The sequence below is a fragment of the Mustela putorius genome, unplaced genomic scaffold, assembly GCF_011764305.1.
Source record: "Mustela putorius furo isolate JIRA1106 unplaced genomic scaffold, ASM1176430v1.1 tig00003853_pilon_pilon_pilon, whole genome shotgun sequence".
Classification (NCBI taxonomy): domain Eukaryota; kingdom Metazoa; phylum Chordata; class Mammalia; order Carnivora; family Mustelidae; genus Mustela; species Mustela putorius.
This window is the reverse complement of record NW_025422005.1, coordinates 6134670-6144017: the sequence shown is the minus strand read 5'-3', so window position 1 is coordinate 6144017 and position 9348 is coordinate 6134670.

The following is a 9348-nucleotide window of genomic DNA, read 5'->3' as shown; positions in this document are numbered from 1 at the left end:
AAACATTGTACAAGAAACTTTTTACAAACGTCCTGCCCCGGCATAATAACAGCCCGAGGTCTTTTTGGCCGGTGCAAAACTGTATTGAAACCCTGGGTCGAAGCCAAAGTCTTGCTATTTTAAATTAAATAAAATACTTATTTTTCTCTTCTGTGTTTGATAAACTGTTTTGGCTCCGATGGGGTTGCAGGGGCGGGGCGAGGCGGGGTGGGGAGGAGGCCGTTTTGTCCAGAGGCGCCTGGGTGGCTCAGTGGGTTAAGCCTCTGCCTTTGGCTCAGGACTTGATCTCAGGGTCTCTGCTCTTGGAGGGTGCCTGCTTCTCCTTCTCCCTCTGCCCCGCCCCCCACTTGTGCGCTCTCTCTCTCTCTCAAATAAATAAATAAAACCTTTATTTAAAAAATACACATTTGTCCAAACTCACTCAATGTCCAACACCAAGAAGGGACCCTAACGTGCTCATACAGACACTTGATGACTATTTGCCCAATAGGTTCGTCCAAGGTCACGAGCACAGCATTCTGGTGGAGAGTGTCGGTAACGGGAAAGGCCACGCGTGTGTGGAAGTCGGGGTATACGGGCGACCTTGGCACTTGCCCCTCACTTGCACTGTGAACCTAAATCTTTCTAAGAATCAGTCCTCATAAGATTAACTAATTGAAAATACACTGACTAGCCCCTAGAAATGGCTTGCCTCTTGGTTACATTAATTTTGCTATAAAGAAGCAACAAGCACAAACTTCAATCGTCCTGAAAGAGCAGTGCCTTGTCCTGCCTCTTCCAGGCCATCACTGTGATGAAGTGTTTCAAGGGGGCCTTGGGGGGGGGGGGTCGGTTTTTTATTTTTTTTTTAGATACTCTCTCCTTTGCATTTCCCCCCAAGTCTCTAACCTAGATGAGCCACGTTTATCTGTAAGAGAATGGGAGAAGCCTCTCTCCTGCCCACGCTGAGGAAACTTCCCGCGACCCTTCGCCCCTCACGAGGGACCATGTGCCTCTCCCTGTCCGTCATCCTTCGTCATCTCGTCCCTGACCTTCCTGCCCACCTCCTCGTCCTGCTCGGGGAGGTCCTGTGCACCCCCCACAGCACAGTCTGCCCCAGAGACTCCAGACTGAACCACAGGGGCCACAGGAAGAGGCCAGCCTCCAGCGTGCTCTGGCACCTGTCCCCGTGTCCCCCCCCACCACCACCCCTGCAAACAGCAGGCCGGTCCATGCTTGCAATGTGCATGTGTCTTACTGCCGACAAGCAATTCGGACGCCAGCTGAGAGTCTGATAATTCAATTCAATTCTGACACTCTCTCCCTGGGGACAGCATCAGGTCCCACTGGTGAAGGGCCTCGTCCCACAGGACCGGCCCCCCCATCCCCCCTCAGATGACAGTCTCAAGTGACCTGTGCTTCTGACCAACCAGCCATGATCAGAGGTTCCCATGACCCCCTCCCCAGAGGAGGTCATGAATTTGCTGGAGTGGTTCACAGGACTCAGAGAAACACTTTACTTTACCTCCTTGATTACTGGTTGATGATAAAAGGCTGTAACTGGGCAACAGCCAGGTGGAAGAGATGCATGGGGCAAGGCACGGGGGAAGGGTACCACTCCCCCCGAACCTCTGCGTGTTCACCAACTCAGAAGCCCTTCAGATCCCCGTCCTCTGAGATTTTGTGGAAGTGTCATTACAGGCACACAATAGCCCATCTCTAGGTTATATAGGGGCTTTTCCAAAAGTCACCACTAGGACATAAAGATGCCCTCTGCTCGGCAGAGAGCCTGCTTCCTCCTCTCTCTCTCTCTGCCTACTTGTGATTTCTCTCTGTCAAATAAATAAATAAAATCTTTAAAAAAAAAAAAAAAGACACATATTAATGGGCGCCTGGGTGGCTCAGTGGGTTAAGCCACTGCCTTCGGCTCAGGTCATGATCTCAGGGTCCTGGGATCGAGTCCCGCATCGGGCTCTCTGCTCGGCAGGGAGCCTGCTTCCTCCTCTCTCTCTCTCTGCCTACTTGTGATTTCTCTCTGTCAAATAAATAAATAAAATCTTTAAAAAAAAAAAAAAACAAAAGGACATAAAGATGCCTTTACCACTCTCAACACTTGGGAAATTCCAAGGACTTTAGGATCTGTACTCTCGGAGTCAAGCTAAGATCCGATATATATTTCTTATTAAACCTCAGATTTCCAGGCATGCCCCTTGCTGTTGGCTCTCCTGCGAAAGCCCCTTCTTTCCCTGTTTGCCTGGCCTTTCACTTCTGCCCTTAACCAGCTGACAGCCCCAAGGTCACCTCCCTCTGGTCCACGGCCTTCTAAAGAGACCTCTGGGATGCCACAGTGTCTACAGAGATGACTCTTGCAGCATGTTCTCCCAGAGACTGCCCCGTTCCTGGCATATAGCCAGCCTCTATCCGGGCCAGCCCAGCACACACACCTAGCAGGTGAGAAACTCTGGGGAAGTAGTGAACTGCTTTCTGAATGAATCATGTGGGTCCAAATCAACCAACCAACCCCCCCCCCCCGAAATACTTATTGAAGCAAGAGTCCCGAATCCAGGCTCCACGAAGTAAGGGTGCCCACCGTGAGGAGGTCAGGACATTCTTAGCAGCTATAGCTAGAATTTCCTGAAGTCTCACTGATGTGGCTTCAACTGGGGACTGTGACTCAATGGCCAAGAAAGAATTCTTGAGACATTTTCGGTGCAAAAAAGGTGGTTTTATGAAAGTACGGGAACAGGACCCCTGGGGTCAGAAAGAGCTGATCCTCAGTTGTGAGGCGAGTCTGATTGTAGACCTGGGGTGAGTAAAGACAAAGGAAGTTTCCAGATTGTCATATGTCAAGGGAGACTTCCAGCGTCCTGGAGGGGGGTTAATATTAAGGTTGCCTTTTGCCAAAGTATTACCATCAACTTGGCTGGGCCCCTTAGGAAGGTCACTGCCTGTCCCAAGTGCTTCTCAATGGGCTGTAAATCACAAGAGATTTAATTTGATCTGTATTTCTTTTACCTTTCTTCTCCACGTCCATCCCCCTTGAATAATTTTGACCCTTAAGTCTTTCAGTTTGCTGTGGGAGGAAGGTCTTATCTTCTGTAACTTCCTTTTGCTGAATGGGGGTGTGTGTGGGGGGTAGAGGCGTCCCTACCTATGGGTCAACATTGGTCAGCTGGGGACAGATCCGCATACGAGTTACGAAAGGCAGAGGCAGCTGAATCCAGAGTGCTTGCACGGATCTTCCCCCAGTGGAAAGGACCATCTGTCAGCTTGAAGTTACCGCAGTGAAGGAGTCTGGGTACCAGGTGGAGAGAGACCTGATCAGAGTAACAAAAAGAAAACAAACAGAGCCCAAATAAGAGTCCTTTGAGAGTTGAGAAAATCCTCTTCCGGTTCAGAGGTGGGGTGGGGGGCAAGGAAGAGAGAATCTCAAGCAGAGATTCCTCGGGGCTCAATCCTGGAGCTCTGAGGTCGTGACCTGAGCCCAAATCAAGAGCTGGCCACCTAACACTCGGAGCCACCCAGGTGCTACATACGCTCTGGCTTTTAAGGCACAATTTTGTCTTCCCAGCCACACAGAACTGGTTAGGGTGAGAGCTGAGTTATATTCATGCCATTTTCCAGCTGTTCAAACGACGATACGCCCAGGGGGTCCTGTTACTATCCCCACAGAATCACAAGCATGAAGATTACCTGTACGCGAGCTGTTTCTCGGAAGTTTACCTCAAGTCGTCTCGCTTAGGAAACATTCAAAGACGGTAGAATTTAACATCTGCAAAGATGTGTTACTGAAAAATAACTTTTTTCTCTCTAAAATCATCCTTATTTCTAGAGATAGCCAACTCCAAACTAATTTATTTGTAAAGCAAGTCCCATTTTAACAAACTTAGCCTAATTATTGACATCAGCTCTGCAAAAATAGTGAGAGATGACATAGATCTTTCAAAATCCACTTTGCTGGAATTTTTCGTTAAGGAATCTCAGTTGAAATTTCAGTAGCCTCTCTAAGCCAGGATCCAAGCCAACACTTGCCATCAGACATGCCTGTAACACCTGTCATAAAGTTTTAGAATATAACTGAGGCCCAGAGCTGAGAAAGAATTCTTAAGATGTTTCTGGTGCAAAAAGGTGATTTTAATAAAGCTCAGGGACAGGACCCGTGGGCAGAAAGAGCTGCTGTTCTGAGATCCGGAGAAGTGGCTGATTAGATACGCAGTGGGTGGAGAGGTGAGGACAAAGAGGTGTTCAGAAGGGCTGTGGGATGCTAAAGCAGACCGTCAGGATACTGGGAGGCTTGGCTACTGTCCAGCCAAGGCTGTTTTTCCCCTAATGAGTTTCCCGATGGAATGTCACACTCCTCCATCACGCATCCTTGTCAAAGAGCTTTAGGTTTAGAAGAAATTCAACTTTATTTACATTTCCTTCCGCCTCAGCCTCCCTCAATTTTATGGAGGGGAGGGCGATGTTAGGGTTTCAGGGACTGAGTTATGGGTCTCTGGAAGTTAGACTATTGATAAGAAAGCCTTTTCCTTGCAAATCACTAGGACATTTGTGAACGGAGGGAGACTCCAGTCGTACAGGATTGGGATCTCTACAGGTCAACTCTTGGTTTTTCCTTTAGGGTAGCCAGGAGTGCCTGAGGAATGTCACATACGGCCCATGGCGGGGAGGGGTGCAGGGTGTCAGCTTCTATTTTGTCCTCAGCTTCCCTTCTATCCCCTCATCATTTCCCCCTTGAACAGTTTTGACCCTTGAATCTTTAAGGTTGTTAAAGGTGGAAGGTGTCATCTTCTGTCCCTTCTTCCTGCGGAATAGGGGCGTCGAGCTGTCCCCACCTATGGGTCAGTATTGGTCAGTTGGGGAATATCGGGGGAAGTTATGGAAGACAGAGGCAGCTGAGTCCAGCACGGACAGGACGGAAGCATCTCCGCGAGGGGTCAGGTTCATCTGTCCACGTGACGTCATTTTAGCCGAAGAGTCTCGGCACCAAGTAGAGGAACACTGAAGGAGGCAACACATTAAGATCAGTAAGGCTAGAAGAACGAGAAGCCCAACAGAGATCTTTAATCGCTGACCATAATCCTCCTTTAAACCAGGAACGTAACGAATCCCTGAGAGAGGAAGAAGGATTTTATAGAGCCTCAATTTGGGCATTCCTATCTTTTATTAGTCCTGTGACGTTTCTGCGATAATCTGGGATGTACACACAACATTCTCTTTTGATCACTGCACCTGTGCCGCCCTCTGCTTCTGTTAGAAGAGCTAAGGCCATTCTTTTCTGTAGGACCGCCTTGTGCATCTGTGTGACTTCGATATTAAGTAAGGAGACGCGACTTCGTGAATCACTGAGTGATTTCACGGCGCATTTATGAAGGGCTTCTACCTGCCAGAGGACATCCTCTAACCCTACGGATGGAGCAAAAATGGATGTTAAATGATCATACCATTTAAAAATAGATCGTGACCATCTTTGCTTTAAATTGGGGAGATTAGCAGCAGTAGTGATAGTTTGAGGAATGCGTCCATGAATCCAGACAAAACCTAAGGTGCAGAGACCTTTCACTGCAGGGGAAGCCGGAGTCACGGCTTAGTTCCACACACCCGGTGGGCTCCATTTGGAGCTGGCTGGCCATCTGCTGCCAGGTCACCTTACCCAATCAAGAGCAAACAGTCAGCAGCCCAGAGTACTATTATTTGGGAATAGATTTAACCCTACTGTCATTTGTATTTTCAACAGGGGCATCTGACATCTGGTCGAGTAGAGTAAGCAAGATTAATAACCTCTGAACAGTTACACTTTACGGAGTTCAACGGTCAGGTCCAGGCGAAAGGGTAACTGTGTTTAGAGTTTGACAAGTTTCAAGTACTATTTTAAGCATATCTATAAGCATAGCCTGATATTTAATAAGTCACCCTCCTATCATCTGTTGGCAGCTTTTGGTTTCTAAGATACTCTGGACCTGCTATGAAATCATGACCATCAGGGACTGATCTACAGTGAGCTTTGAGGCTCCTTTTACCAGGAGGGCTGTTCTCTGTTTAGGCAAAGCCTTTACTTGTAATTGTATCTCAACAGAGGTGGCTTCTAGGATAAATATGACTACAAAATAATACCATTAAGAAGACCTCTTTGAGGTAAAGTGTTAATATTCTTTTTTTGTTTTTCAGATTTATTTGTTTATTTGACAGATAGAAATCATAAGCAGGCAGAGAGGCAGACAGAGAGAGGAGGAAGCAGACTCCCCGCTGAGCAGAGAGCCCAATGCGGGGCTCGATCCCAGGATGCTGGGATCATGACCTGAGCCGAAGGCAGAGGCTTTAACCCACTGAGCCACCCAGGCGCCCCAAGTGTTAATATTCTAATTACAGAAGATTACTGGCAAGTGGGAGAAAACTTGTCAAGAGATAAGGGCATCCCCAAGTGCATCATCCAATCCATTCATAAAGGAAGTGGGGCCATCCATTACCTCCACAAGTCCGTAGTTAACCCTGTGGAGTGGGGTATGCTCTGGCTTTTAGGAACAGTGTCATCATCCCAACCACACAGAACTGGTCGAGGTTCTAGTTGGGTTATACAATTGTTGGGGAATTAATCCCACTTCCCAGCTGTTTAAATAATTATGTGCCCATGGGGTTCTGTTATTATCTCTGTGGAACAACAAGCAAGAAGATTGTCTATATATGAGTTGCTGTGGTCATTTCTCTAAAGTTTACCCTCAAGTTTTCTAGTTTAGGTTAACAACAAACATTTAAAAACCAGATCTAGAAGTTAACATCCACAAAGGTATATTATTGAAACATAATTTTTCTCTCTAAAATAGGCCTCATTTCCAGAGATAGCCAAATCAGGACTAATTTATTTGAAAAACAAGTCCAGTTTTAACAAACTTAACCTAATTATTTACATAAGCTCAGCAAGAACAGCAAGTGATCCTATAGATGTTTTAGAATCTGCTTTGCTTGAATTTCCTATAAGGAATCTCTAGGTTGAACTATGAGTGGCCTCTCCAGGCCAGAAGCCGAGCCAAGTATTTGCCATCAGACATGCCCACAACACCTGTAGATTGGGGCAGAGTCTTGTCCTCGAGGTCCCCAAAGTACCCCTGAGGTTCCTGCACCTGCCAGGACGTGACATTCTTGACTCACCTGGTGAGGCTGCTGGGAGCTCTCTAAGCAAGGTATCAGGCCAAGAGTTCCAAGGGGCTTTATGACTCCAGGTTTCATAAAGTCAAACTTAGCTCTTAAAGCTGTCTGGTCACATCTGAGTCTATGCATGTCTCTCTCAAATACAACATTCCAGTCAAAGCCTTGGTAAAATAGCCCATGTTGGGGCGCCTGGGTGGCTCAGTCATTGAGCATCCGCCTTCAGCCGGGGTCGTGGTCCCAGGGTCCTGGGATCGAGCCCCACATTGGGCTCCCTGCTCAGCGGGGAGCCTGCTTTTCCCTCTCGCTCTACCCCTGCTTATGTTCCCTCTCTGTCAAGTGAATAAATAAAATCTTATAAAATAATAATAACCCATGGTCCCAATGGTGTCCTCTTACAAGGAGAACAACTTCTTGAACTTGGGCAAATGACTAGGATGGCCATGGAAGAAGGAAAACTTCCTGAGACCTTTTGGGTTTCAGAAGGTTCAGATAGAAAGCTTGAATGCTTTGATTTGTTTACAAATGAGTATTTCTGCATTTCTTTTTTTTTTTTTTTTTTTTAAGATTTTAGTTATTTATTTGACAGAGATCACCAGTAGGCAGAGAGGCAGGTAGAGAGAGAGAGGGAAGCAGCCTCCCTGCTGAGCAGAGAGCCCGATGTGGGTCTCCATCCCAGGACCCCAGGATCATGACCTGAGCTGAAGGCAGAGGCTTTAACCCACTGAGCCACCCAGGCGCCCCTATTTCTACATTTCTGTAAGTCAGAGATATCTTAAGAAAAAGTTTCCTTAGTCTGCAAGAGCAAACATTAGAGAACCAGCAATGTTCCTTTTTTTTTTTTTTTTTAAGGTTTTATTTATTTATTTGTGTGAGAAAGAGAGAGCACAAGCAGTGGGAGGGGCAGGTAGAGGGAGAAGCAGACTTCCCACTGAATAAGGAGCCTGATGCGGGGCTGGATCCCTGGACCCTGGCATCAGGACCTGAGCCAAAGGCCGACACTTTAACAGATTGAGCCACCCAGGCGTCCTGCCAGCAATGTTTCAAACAAAAGTCACAACACTATAATGTTCTAGTTAATTTAGCCCCATGTTACTAATTCTGGTTTAGTTTGAACGCAGCTTTAGTTCGTTCTGGAAATTCTTACCTATTTCAGTTTTAGGATTTTAAAGATTTTTTGTTTTAATTTGACAGAGGAGATCACAGATAGGCAGAGAGGCAGGCAGAGAGAGAGGAGGAAGCAGGGTCCCTGCTGAGCAGAGAGCCCAATGCGGGGCTCAATCCCAGGACCCTGAGATGAGGAGCTGAGCCAAAGGCAGAGGCTTTAAACTACTGAGCCACCCAGGCGCCCCAGTTTTGGGATTTTCAATAGGTTGAATACCTGTATTTGTCCTAAAAGTCCTTTCTGTGAATCTCCTGAAGATGAAACTCATTTTACAAGGGAATTAGAATAATTATAAATGACAAAAGCTCAGAATGGACATGGTTAAAGACCTAATGACATAGAGCAGGCAAAGACATCGGGTCATCTCTTTGACACACAACACTTCGATAATTAAAGTACCAAGTGATGACCTTATCAAAACATTAAAACTTTAGGAATTGCATAGAACCTCTGGAATAGTTATAGCGTTTACCCTAATGTCACTCAAAGTCTGTTACTGGTTGAGCAGTAACTTCCTGAGTAACTTAGCATACCAAGGAGAACGCCTAATGAGTTAAAGAGACTTCATTTACAATTTAAATCTTGTGAAAATTTGTTAAAACCTTTGAAAGTTTTAAGCTCATGCCTAAGTAGGATTAGGATGTTAAAGATCTGACAGGCAAATTGTAGAAACTGGTTTTTCTAGACAGACAAAGAGAAAACAACTGTTTACATTTTCTTCTTAACAGCAGATCAATTAATTTAAGAAAACTCTGTCTTTCTGGGCGTCTGGGTGGCTCAGTGGGTTAAGGCCTCTGCCTTCTGCTCAGGTCGTGATCCCAGGGTCCTGCGATGGAGCCCCGCATCAGGCTCTCTGCTTAGCAAGGATCCTGCTTCCTCCTCATTCTCTCTCTCTCTCTCTCTCTGCCTGCCTCTCTGCCTACTTGTGATCTCTGTCTGTCAAATAAATAGATGAAATCTTAAAAAAACCAAAAATTTAAAAAAAAGGAAAAAAAAGAGAAAACTCTGTCTTTCTGAACAGAGAGAAAGCAGCCTTTCATTCTTATACAGTGTATTTTAAA